This window comes from Atheta coriaria, unplaced genomic scaffold (genome assembly GCF_025399875.1).
Source record: "Atheta coriaria isolate IRGN ID8LTWV9N9 unplaced genomic scaffold, Caltech_Dcor_3.1 hic_scaffold_9_pilon, whole genome shotgun sequence".
Classification (NCBI taxonomy): Eukaryota; Metazoa; Arthropoda; class Insecta; order Coleoptera; family Staphylinidae; genus Dalotia; species Dalotia coriaria.
The window spans coordinates 12,020,211-12,033,769 of NW_027045451.1; the positions used below are offsets into that span (position 1 = coordinate 12,020,211).

General features: G+C 38.6%; 1 long non-coding RNA gene and 1 pseudogene across 1 annotated transcript in view; one reads left to right on the forward strand and one right to left on the reverse strand.

Moving 5' to 3' along the window:
- The window catches only part of LOC135799441 (uncharacterized), a 42,247-nt gene that overhangs the window by 3,375 nt on the left and 25,313 nt on the right, over positions 1 to 13,559 (forward strand). The window lies entirely within an intron of this gene.
- On the reverse strand, positions 3,929 to 7,400 carry LOC135799065 (IQ and AAA domain-containing protein 1-like; annotated as a pseudogene).

Below are 13,559 nucleotides of genomic sequence, written 5' to 3' on the forward strand. Positions count from 1 at the left end.
AAAAAAACAATCAATTTGTTTATTTTAAGCCCGGATATGCTACTGGCACTTCTTTTTTATAATATTTAATAATATCATCTATTGATAGCCTTACAAATACTGGAAAATTGATTTCATTACAATTTTGATCGTTATTACCGAATACGTTACATAAAATTTAGTTTTCGAACCTTTATATTGGTGTTAGTAATCAAAACTGTCAAGAAAAAGGGTTGTAACACCAAATAGTTATTATTCAATAAATTAATTTGATTTTTGAGCAAATAAATCAAAGCAGAAGTGAATAATAACTAAAATAAAAATTAAGCAAATAACCTTTTACTAAAACTCAATTTAAATACTTAATATTTTCATATTCCACCTACTTAGGTAGGTATATAACAACTTATCTCTATAAATATATCTTCATCCTAGATATTATTGATTCTGATAGTTAGACAACACCAATAAATTGCAACATTAGCAATATCAGCCCGTCATAAATGATTCCAAGATTAATAACTCACATTGCAATCGATCACTTCTCTCCTATAACAATTTCATTAAGTGCCAATAAAATACCAACTCTAACGATGAGAATAATTTATGCACTTATTTAAAAACACAAACACCTACCTACTCTACAAACATTAAACTGTATAAAGATGTTACTTAAATATCAACGCAGCATCTTCTTTATAGCGTCAGCATCACACTAATAGATTCACATTAATCATAAATACTATAGATTGTATAGATGTATTAATATGGCGCATATTTAATTTCTCTTCCTCGATTTAAAGGTTACATACACATAAAATCCAAACGACCGCATAATAAAAACAATTTCGGACTACATTTTGGTTTCACGAAGGCGTCAGGCAATAAAAATCAAACATTTCAAACAACTAAACTAAAACTAAAACTAAACTCGTAAAATATCTAATGCATATTTCGACACATAAATAACTACATATCTATGTTTAGATTTTATTCAATCAATATTCACTGTTATCACTTCAGAATAAATTATTGACTACGGAATTTAATATGGAGGTAATGATCAAATTGATCGTAATTAAGTTTTTTGCTCGCCCCGTCGGGTGGAATGTTAATTTCGTTGCGATGCAATTTATCAATTTTAAATGCTCGAAAAATGTCGGGGCGCTCTCTGGAACGCGCGCACAGTAAAAAGCAATTATTGTGTGGTATTTTCAACTCTCAGGGCCCCGCACTTTGACGGGTTGTAAAACGAATGTTCGCTCTTATTTAAATCGCTTCCTTTCGGAGTTATTATAATGGAATTTTTAAAACTGTTCTACCTGTCTCAACAACACACACACCAACACAAACACAAACTTAATAAAACTTAACTTCCAAACACCTGTTGATGTATTTTTGTATTATAAATTAAATAAGTGCTTTGGGAAAACAAAAACTTACTTCATATTGTTGATAATTAGCAAGAGACGCATTCGAATTGAGATAGAATCTCGACATCATTCCATCGTCTTTGGCTTTCTTGCCGCCGTTGATATTTCCCCAAATGTTGAATTGAACTACGCACACAAATAATTTCTTGTAATTATTTGTAGAGCTTGCTGGCGAGTTTGTCACACAGTTCACACTAATGATCAGTTATCACAATAATTTTCAGTCGTTGCGTGCGGCGTTCGGCGTGTCCTTTAAACCATTCTCAAGCGAAATGTTTTTTAATGCGTTTGTTTGTCTCTCACACGAGTGTTTATTTTAATTTGTTTTAATTTCTCGTTTATCACAGCGATGCAATGATTCAACAACAATACGTGAGGCACTAAATTTAAAATTTTAAGTGTGTGAGTGTGTGGTATACACGCGCGATATGTTTTTAATTTTAATTTTAATTTTTAATGTTAAAAAGGGTTGTTGTAGTATTAAATCGTTTGTGATTGAATTTATCGCTCGCAGGCGTCGGTGGCGAGTTGCGCGTCGTGGCGTCGGTGCTCGCGGTGCGGGCGTACGCGAGAGTATGACGAGCAGCGGAGGCGAGCACAGAGGCGTGCGCGTGTTTTTGGTCGTGGGGCAGAAGGCACTTCGGGGGGCTGCTGGCGGCCATTGGCCGGACGCGAGTGCTGCCGTGCACGCCGATTGGCTAACCGAGTTATGGGCGCCCCCCCAGGCGCCCTCTACCTTCCTTGGAGCGATTCCTACCAGCATTATATGAAGAAGAAAAAAAAAACACAACCAACAACATCTACTATACTATATCCTTTATATCGTACCGCGCGAACGCTCCAAGGGATGAAAGGTACGATACTACTACTATGACTTGTAGGTAGAGAGGCTGCGGTTGTAATTTTTATGCATCGGTGATAAATTAAAATTTTGCCTTGGGGACGTTTTGGGGCGCCCCGAAAATTTTGCGGTTGTTCATTCACAACTCCAGTTATATTTGTTTATTCAAATCAATGCAGTCGTTAAACCACAGAAATATTTTTTTCTTTTTTTTTTCTTAAAACTTATAAAGAACAAGTCAATAAAATTTCACGCTTTTGAACAACTTTAATCTTAACGACCTTTAAATATACCAATTTAAAGCCAAGTCACCTTCTTGGATGAAAAAGAAAACGAAATGATGAAAAATATGCGAACATATTGCAAGCGTTGTTGTTGTTGTTGTTTTGTGTTGTGTCTCGGGCGGCCATATTGTAGCGACCGGTGGTGTACTCGCGAGTACACGCTGCGACTACTCAAGAAGCCATGTTTCGTCCTCGGGCGCGACGAGTTTTCATCTTGGCGTGCGTATAGTGAGTGCACTTGCTGCGCTCGGCGATTTATGCGCGGACGCCCACGAACAAATCGTACCTTATGCCGGCGCGCCGACGACGCCGTCTTATAATCCTTTATTATAATTTTTCTCGGCGCTGCCTGACCCGGGGGCATCCTCAGCTCGACGCATCACAAAACGAAAAACGATTCGGTAACAGCCGAGCGAACAAAAGTTTACATTCGGATTAACACAACGTAATTGTGAGTAAAATTATCATATATTTTTTATATTAGGTATAGGCTTGAGTCATGATATTTTTAGAAAAAACACGGATTATGAGTTCTTAGTGTGGAGTTTAGTTTATAATCTGAAGAAACAACACTTTTTTGACAGTGCAGTTATTCAAAATCTTAGATATTAGGTTAGGACAGTCAAAATAGGCAATCAACGATGCATTAACTACCAGAAAAATCAAATTTACCAAAAATAATTTCTTATGTGATAGTAATTACACTAATTTGATATTTAAATACATATTTTTGAAATTTTGCTTAAGTAACGCCTAATTTTCTGCCAATTTTAAGCGTTTCTATGATAAACTAGTTTTTGCCCGCGACTTCGTCCTGGTTGTGTTTAATAAAAATGTACCTAATTTGTTTTACTCTCTTATTCTAGACATAGTAGGTATGTGTCAATTCTATCAATAAGATTCGCAATTTTATTTTAAATAAATTAATTAAATAAAGAATTGCTAATAATGCACTTCAGCGCACCATCTCGGATTCAACTATTAAGGTAACTATAACTGAATCTTAATGCCAACTTTTATCCTATAGAAAATGGCTGTCTTTAGGGTTTTCCCGGCAATTATTCAAATTTTTCTCGCCGTAAAAACCATCCTTGGACTTTAACGAACATTTTAAAAAAGAATTGGCCAAATTGGTCTAGGCGTTGTTGAGTTATGCGCTTACCAACACATTTTGCGATTCATTTTTATATTATAGATTACAAGAAACTAAATTTTGACTGCATTTTTGGGTCAATTTTTAATAAATTTGAGAGGCGTCAAAAGTGTAACGTGAAGAGCAAGTTAATACTATTTAAATATGAATACACAACTCAATTACAAAAATAATTCCAAAGAAAGGCAAGTTAAAAATCACTGCAGTACTTTTTGACAAATTGTCCTCAAAATGAAAATTTCTAGTCATTTTTCTAATTTTATTTAATAAATAGCATAATCAATAAATAAATGAAAATTGTGTAAACCTAAACATTATAACCTGGCTCTCGCCTGGCCTGGTGCCCGCTAGAATTGGTGTGCCCACTGATGAAACTTGCTTTCCTCCGCGTGCTCCCTCCATTGGCTGATATTGAGCCCGGCGGCTGTTTGCAGAAGTACGGAATGCAGCCGCCGATTCGCATCGACTCTCTCGCAGCGCGAGCGAACTTCTCGCGCAGCGCTGCGTTCAAACATCGAGGGTGTAAAAAAATCCCGAAGCGCAGCGAAGGGAAAGCCAGCATGTGTACACACTCACACTCACACACACACATATTAAACGCGTGCAGGAGAGAGCCAGGATCCAAACAAGGTTGCACTCTCAAAAACGCTGATTGATTTCCTGTGTTTCCGTATAGTTGTTGATATCGACGTTGTTTTCAACTCTGCTCTTTTGCTCCCTGCACGGAGATTATTTGGTTACTTTGTCTTCGCTTCCTTTTTCTTTTCGTTTTCAACGAGTTTGGTGAATTGTGAGAGGAGTTGTTTTCGCGCCTTGCCTAATTTTGTACCCGCGTAGAATTTCTCATATTTTTCCCATTCTTTGTCTGTAATAGGGCCTAAACCCTCTCGGAGAGAGTCAATTAATTCAATGTGTGATAGAGGTTTACAGTGTAATTGTATTATTCTTTGTGGTTCTAATACCCGTTCAATTGCGTCCTTGATTTCTGGGAGTGGGTAGTTTTTGGTCATTGTAGCCAAAGCAGTAATGTTAAAATTCCTATCAACTCCATGGTAACCCAAAAGGACTTCCTCCCAAAATAAGTAAATACTACCATAATCTGGTCTTGGTACCATGATAATTTTCTGGAAGATTTTCTTCAATTTACCAGCTTGTCCCAAAAAGGGATAATTTGATGTCCCCAGAACTAAAACCCTATCATCTTGAGTGATTGGTTTCACAATTTTCGCTAAAAATTTCCCAACTTTTTTCGGGTCATTCTCTTTTTCATCTTTAGGAACTTTTTTATAAAAAGCCTTCTCAACATCTTCAATGTAAATAATAGATGGTTGTAGCAGTTTAGACATTTTGGTCACAAGATGGGTCAAATCCTTGTTACCTTTCTTTCCAGCATATTTTCCTTTCATGTTTTTTGGTGACAAATCAAAGAGGACACAGGAAGTTTCATTAAACACTGCATTAGCTAATAAACCAAGCCCACACCCTCTGGGACCCATAAGCAGAACAGATTTGGGTCTTGGCATCTTTTCGACACCCAAAGGTATAATGCAGTTCATTATCACTGCTTGTCTTGCATCCGCTAAGGTTGCAGGGGGATCTCTATACCGTTCACGTTGTTCGAAGTTTTATAACTGAAATCTGCCATGTATTCATCAATATGCACCTCGGGATAGTTGCGGATGATGCCATTATTGTACATTTCTTGGAAAATATCTTCAACTTTACGTTTTCCAGTCGGATCCTTCTTCTTCTTGCCTGTTTTCTTTCCGCCTGCTTCACCTTTGGCTTTCTTCTCTTTTTTACTCTTTTTTCCTTTTTTGCCCTTTTTAGATTTACCTCCAGCTTTACCACCTTTCTTCTCTATCCATTTATCTTTTTGTGTGGCTGCTTTCAGTAGCTCTAATTCAATTCGCATTAATTCATCTACTTTGGGTCGTACCTCCATTTGCACCTCATAACACTTTTCTTCAGTTATCACATCCATATAGGGTTTGTTCTTTGGGTTCTCTGCATCGTTGACATTCGCCCACATTTTGGCATATTCTTCAAAACCTTCTTCAATTGCATCCATCGCCGCTGTTCGTTTTGGTTCAAAAGTATATTCTTTGCTTCTTTTGGAAGGTTTCTCCTTCTTCTTCTCTTCGGCTTGTTTTTCTTCAATTCCTCATCTTTCGCCTTTTTCTCTGCAGCAGCTTTCTGTGCTTCTTCCTTTTGTTTAGCAACAGTCGCAGCAGCTCCTGTTTTGGTATTAGTACTCTTCAACATTTCTTCAAAATGTTCACTTGGAGATTCTATATCCCCACGAATAACCAACACAGTACCACCTTGAGCAGCTGGTGGAATATCCTTGAAGGTCTTCACGGAATAAAACCAATCTTTAAACCATTGTCGGATTTCATCACCGATATCTTCAAATAAACCTGGAGCTATCACTTTGAAGACTCGCACTTTTTCATCAATCAAAGTTTTATAATATTCTCTTAAAGCATCATAACGTGCTTCACGTCTACGCTCATTGTTTTATGAAATTTGATGTTTTCATCCTTGGGCCTGTAACTGGGTCTCACCATTCCAATCAATAACCTAAGACGTTTCTCTTGATTCTTCTTGTGTTGTTCAGCTAGGTATCTCCTCCACCATGATTGAATCTTTACAGCTGCGTGAGTAAATGAGTCAGTTCCTCCTTCTTCTTCGTTTTCGTTATCAACCTGTACAGAATTGTTGGGTTTGATACTAGTTCTAGCAGTTGCAGTGGAAGCAGTTGATGGTTGACCTTGGAGGACATCATGAACATACAGTCGTGATTGTCTAGCTCTTTCATGAGCTTGAATGAGGATAACCGCACTTAGGTACCTGGTACTGCAGGCTAAAACCTCTTTTTCTTCAGTTGACATCTCTGCTTCTAATTGACTGGCGATTTTGGGTCTTAGACAAGGACGTTTCTTTTTCTCTCGTTTGTTGATCATACTGCCTGATCTTGATACTATTCTTCTGAACATTGAAGAATTATGCACTTGTAGAGATTCTCCTTCATCATCTTCATTTTCTTCTTCTTCGTCTACTTCTTCATCACTATTTTTTGAATCTTTATCACCTGCAGCATTCAGCAGGGCTAAAGGATCTATATTAACCTTTTTCTTCTTCTTTTTCTTGGGTTTAACTTCACCTTCTTCTTCTGGTTCAGTTCCTGGTTCCGGAGGTTCGTAGATAGTTTCATTGTTTTTTAATTTCTTCCAAAACTGTTCATATTCATCTAATCTTGGGTACACCAATGAAGGATGGATGATTTCAACATCATGTGGGATCAATTTAAGTTCAATCAACGCACCATCAATGTAATGGTACTCCGATATGTCTAATTTTGTCAATTCTTCTTTGAGTTCATTTAATCTTGCAGCAGCAGCATTTGTTAACTTCCTCACTGTGAAACCCTTTTGCACCTGTACCATTTGATCTAAACAAGCATCCAACTCCTGAACCACCATGGAATATCTAGCATATAAACCTCCAATGAGATGATTAGCCAATGATCGATCTTTGATGGACCCTAATTTGAGCAGTTCCTGATCGTAGTTCATTACTTTCTCCAAATCGCCTTTGGTCTTGACCAGCCATTTCGAATAGAATTCGGTAGACATTACGAAAATGTTTTTATTTAGATATAAAATTTGGATACGGCTGAATTTATGTCCTTTACAATTTTGACACTGACACTGACGCCATTTTGAAAGCGGCGATATAGTGATTCGAGTGATTCAATGTTTGCGTAGTTTTAACATTTAGGGTTATTGGACACTTAGGGGAGAGTTAAATGTAGATGGGAAATTTCCATATCGACCCTTACCCTTCGGCATCCCTCGGAACCCAGCGCTTAGAGGCCTTTCCTCCGAACGCTACAAAATGCTTCCGGGCATTCCCCGGCTGTTTTGCATAGACACAACAAGCCTATCTTGATACAGGGAGGATTTCAAACCTACAACCCTTTTGATACTGGGGTCAGAATAACAGCATATCGTGAGACATCTTCGTCCAACAAAACAACCCTTTTTTTATTATTATTATTATACCTGTATTTGTTGGGTTGGTGTTTGTAACGTTGATCAGTATCACTTGCAGGCTTTGGAGGTGAGGTAGGTACGCGTGGAATGCCCGGAATGCACCAAGCACGCTCTTTACACACGCGTTACTCCTCCCCCGGGTCGTGATAAACGTAAAAAATGGGATAAGTGGTACGTGCTGGTTGTCCAACGTAGAAAGAAAAAAAAGAGTTGTAACTCTTGTACGTTACCTTCTACGTTTTCCACCACGTATGTAGGTATTCTAAAGTTGTGTTTGAGTGTTGTGTTGTGTTGTCGTCGTGAGTCTTGGGCGTGGTGCGTCGGTCACAACGCCCTCTACCACGCCCAGCCGGAGTGTGCAGCACACACCGTGGCTTAACTTCAACCTGGACTTTATTTAATGCGAGCCGACGCGACGCGCGCCGCAAAGGCGAACGCGCCGCCAACGGACACCCACCCTGTGATTAGCGTAATAAATAGATGTGGGCACATTTTGGGGTTAGGCGCCAATATTTCCGTAGTTTTTCGAATTTTATTTTATACATGTCTTCTCCTCCCACATGTGTGCAAGCGCTAAACGGCTGGCGCCGACGTCGTGTGTGGGTGTGGGGATGATTTTCACATCGTTTGCGACATCATAATTAACCCCCATTTACACACACATGTATTTAATACAATACCCGCAACTCTTTTCTGTGTTTTCGGCGCGTCTTGCGTTTCTCATAGCTCACGCCGCACGCGCGAACGTATAATTATTTAATATTTAGTCTCTCGGGAATCGTGCGCGCTGCGCTTTCTCTGCCAAAAAGCGCCGAAAATCGAAAAAGATCTTTGAAATCATGATATTTAATAACACGTCTGTTTTTTTTTTGCTTGTACGAGTAGAGAATATAAAATTTAAGGAGTGCGAATGACCCCTCTGGTCATTTATGTGTGTGTTGGGTTTTGTAGTGTTTTTATTTTTATTTTGAATGCGAATGCCTTGATGATCATCGCATCGCAGTTTGAAGAAGTGGAGAACATTAACGAACAGGTGATTATGCTCGGCAGCTTTTAATATTGTACCGATGTGTCTTGTTGTGGCATGAGACACAAAACAAAAGTTGTTTAATTGCTTGTTTTTATATATTGTGTGCGCGCGCGTTCGGTTCAAAGCTAAAGTTAAAACCGAACCAAAACTGATGAGAGGATAAATCACCGGCAATTAGTTAGATAAATTGATTGTCTTTTCCGAGAGTTTTAACCTGACGTATAAAAATGAGAGCAATCAAAGTAATACGAAAATATTAAACTAGATAATAATAGCTTTTCTTTTTAATTTAATCTTTTTGTATTTAATTTTTTTGTGAACGCGTGGGAGTTGGGTTTATTTTCGAGGTGATTTTCGGAATTTCACAAAATCGTGCACTGGTAGTGTGCAAGATTCGAGCGCAGGTAGAATATGGAAGGTTGTAATAATCCGTTGCGCAGTTTATAATAACAGGGCTAACGCGGAGCGGGCGAAATTTGCACGAAACTCAAACACAAAGTCCAACAACTCAAAATAGTCTCACTCGGCTAAAAATAGCCGAAAATCCACACAATATCTGTGAGAAAATTGTGTTTTATGCGACTTCGTCCCGGTAGTGTTTAATAAAAATGTTATTCGGTTTTACTCTCTTGTTCTAGACATAGTATGTGTCAATTATATCAATATGATTATCAATTTTATTTTAAAGAAATTAATTAGGGGAAGGTAGCATAATTTGGACCAGCGCCTAAGTTGGACCACCACGATATCCGCGGACTGTTGAAGTTTATGCAAAAATTGACTGGCCCCTTGTTTTACTCGTATTTATAAACAATTAATGCAACTATTTGGGTTAAAACTTGCCGCGTGCTTTCGTCGTGACAACAACTTCGTGTATCATTGATTATCAAATCTATTATAACGACGTAAGTGCAAGAGCTGTCAAGCCGTTAAAACGTTAGTTTTACCGATTATTATTTTATCATCAGAAAGCTTCTTTATTTATCTATAATTTATAGTATTAATTTTGAGAGGTTATGTTATATTAAGATTGTCGTTGATCATTAAATATAAATTCTTCAAGTTGCCGAAGTTGGACCGAAGACAGGCACCGGGGTTTTAACAGGGAAAACGTATATCATTTTTTCGACCTCCTAGAAAAGCTTGTGGACGAGCACAAATCTTCGAAATGATTCACTGTATGAAATGCCGCACTTTGGTTTATACAAAATGTGCTTGTGTTACTGCTAAAACTAAAATTTACTATTGTGTCAATTGCCGTTAAAAAAGCATGGTCCAATTTAGGAAACCGCGCGGTCCAATTTAGGAAACCGGTTTCTTAATTTGGACCAAAACACAATTTTTAAACTGAAATTTGAGGGGTATAAATATAATTTTTACTTAAACCAAAAATATAATTTTGTTGGTAAGCCTTGTGAGTTACTTTTCCGCTACTTAATTTTTATTGACAGTTTATATGTGGCTCTATAAATCAAAAAATATAAAAATGGTCCAAATATGGCTACTTTCCCTATATAAAGAATTGCTAATAATGCACTTCAGCGCGCCATCTCGAATTCAACTATTTAACTATAACTATGATTGAATCTCAATGCCAACTTTTATCCTATAGAAAAGGGCTGCCTTTAGGGTTTTCCCGGCAATTATTCGAATTTTTCTCGCCGTATAAACCATTCTTGGACTTTAACGAACATTTAAAAAAAAGAATTGACCAAATTGGTCTAGAAGTTGTGGAGTTATGCGCTTACCAACATATTTTACGTTTGATTTTTCTGTTATAGAAGATTCACAAATAAAATATATCTTATTTATTTATTTAATAAATAATTAATATATTATTATTTATTGATTCATCATCGATCAAGTCCTGAGTCATCTCAATTATTCTCGCAATGCGCTGGCAAATAATAAGTTTATAGGTTATGTGCGCGATGGCATTCGCCGTGCATCGCAAATCGCTTTATCTTTATCGTTACGACTCGGTCGCGGCGCTGCGCGGCGATGGCATTGCTGCGCGCGGCATTGCTCGAGATAAAAGTCGTGCACACGCAACAAAGTCCGACGGGATCGCGTGCTTGGCCCCGTGCGCCCGCGGCGCCCCGCGAGAGAGACGGCGAGCGGGCCCCTTCATTAGGCGCTCGCCCTCGCCGCCTGCCGACCATTACCATACCTAATTATACACGTGGTCATCGCCGTCGACTGCGCGGCCAATCATGCACGCGAAGCGCACAAGCCGCATACCGCAACACTGGCAAGTGAACATCATCGGAATGCGACAACCACGTACTTTAAAAACTTTGGTATACTTGAAACATATTTGGATACATAGATACATAACCTCACTTAGTTTAGAAAACTGAGTATTTGAGTCATCAATAGTTATGAGCGTAATAAAAATCATAGTTTTATGTTTGAGGTTATGTGATGGTTATGCGTACTCAGCGTTTAGTAGCGCTGGGACATCGAAATGGCGTGCAGTTGAGGGGACGCAAATAACCATAATGTTGCCGCCGCCACCATAGCCACCCTCCGGTTTGCCCGTAACCGTAACTACATTTCGTTATTTCCGCTCGCGGACAATGTAATAAACTGTCCCCTAAATATTCTCCGCCATCAGCGCACTCAAACCACCATTCATACACTCGATATTCAAGTTATTCTTCTAACATAATAAACTTTCTTATTGCGCATCGTGTGGAATATGAAGTCTTTAAAATGTCATCGGTGCGAGGTTGAAAGGAGGCGAATGAAGACGACGTGCGCCAGTTGCCCGGTGGACATTTTGTCGTGTGTGTGTGTGGGGAGCGGCGCGTCGGCGGAGGGTTGAAGTGTGTCGGGATGTGGCGAAACGCGCCGCGCCCGGCGGCGACGATCGATGGCGCGCGAGCGGCCGCGGCGGCACCGCAGGGGTCGCCACTGTCGCAGCGGGCGCACGCCGCTGGAAACCACCTTCCGTTTTTCATACAACACATCTTCTACAATACGAGTATCGTATAGCTTCATACATTTTATATTATAGCGAGGAATTACAAGTTATAAGAGAAATGTGTGGACTTCTGGAATTATTCTTGTTTTAGTTTGTTTTTCTTTTTCTTTTTGCATTCTTTTGAATACCTTCTACTAAGGAATGCTGCCGCGTGGCGCGCACTTTCATTTGTATAATTTAATCACGAAGCGATTTGCGAAAACCGCCCGTGTGCCCCGTGGCCGGCCGAATGGGTGAGAACGCACGAGGGCTTCTGAAAAATTACCTTTCGGGTGGATTTGCCAAGTAGCATATCATAGCCGATGCACCCAAACGGCCGCGCTGCGTCCGCGGGGCAGAGCGTGAACGTATGCAAATGGGCAAATCATGAACGGATCTGGCATAAATTAACGGGCGTGCTTCATTTTTCCCACATTTAGCACATATTTCGAATATTTCAAATATTTCCGTTCGAAATTTTACAAGTTTCGTTTGTAAACCAACTGTCTCGGCAAACCCCGTATCTTTTATCTCTTAATGTAGCTTCTTTAAATTTATAATAATAAACTCAGTTGAATTGAGTGATACGAATAAGATAATTTTTATTTTTTTTTTTATTTTTTGAAGAGTTATTTCTGAGTTTATTGGTAGGGCTTCACACGAGACGAGACTGGACGAGACTATCAAAGGTATCGTCTCGGTCTCGGTCTCGGTATCGTCTCGGAATAGCGTTACGAAACCGAGACGATACGAGAAAAGTCTCGGTATCATGTGAAGCCTTAAGTAGAACTCAGTTTTAGATTGTTGCAGTTCAAAAGTTTAGTCATTTAATTGCTAATTGCTTTTATTGTAAAGTAAGTCCAAAATATATACATAGTTTAAAATATTAATTTTTGATTGCATCACTTTTAATTGAAAATATATTTTATAATGTTTCAAATTTTTAAACGTTATTGTATACTAGGGTACAATAATCGAGTTGATTTGTGTTGAAAGTAAGCGGCGCACGTCTACAATTCCTAAGTTACCCAGATGTATACAATATCTTTGTTTCAAGAAGTACAGAAAAACACAAAAATATGTCTCCGGATGTGCAAACAAAGACAAAATTTTCATAAAACTTTCAAAAAGTCAAAAAGGTCATGATATTTGGTTACTGACTTGTTCTTTTGAATGTACAAAAGAAATATTTCACAGATGGTCATATATTGGATTTCATATATTGGACCTTTCCCATTTTTCTAATAACAACTTCATAAAAAAAATTAACGAGACCAATAACGAGACCAAAAACGAGACTCGGACTGTGGTATCGGTATCGCCGAGAAATTGATAAAACACGTCTCGTCTCGGTATCGTCTCGCTTTTCCGAGACGAGAACGAAACGATACGAGAAAAGTCTCGGTATCGCGTGAAGCCCTAATTTTTGGAGAATGCGCATGTGCAAGCTCCACCCCCGTAAATAATACCCGTGACTAAAGTACTTTATCCCCGGATTTGCCCGTCTGTAGGTATTTAAACTATCACTTTTTATGTCGGAAAACCATGGAAATATCTATGTTTTATTTCTTTTCTACTGATATGGAAAACATGAAGTTATACTCGATAAGATTGCACTCCTCTTAATAACCAATCAAATTAAATATTACTTTGAACATTTGCAATAGTTACCTAGTAATACTAATCTCAAAATCGTGCCATTTGGCCAGACAATCAAACGCGAAATTAAACTGAATAAAATTTTAAAACCATCATCATACAAACATCAAAAGATGACAACCCTTCGTCGTCATCGATGGGGGTCGACCGGGTCGAT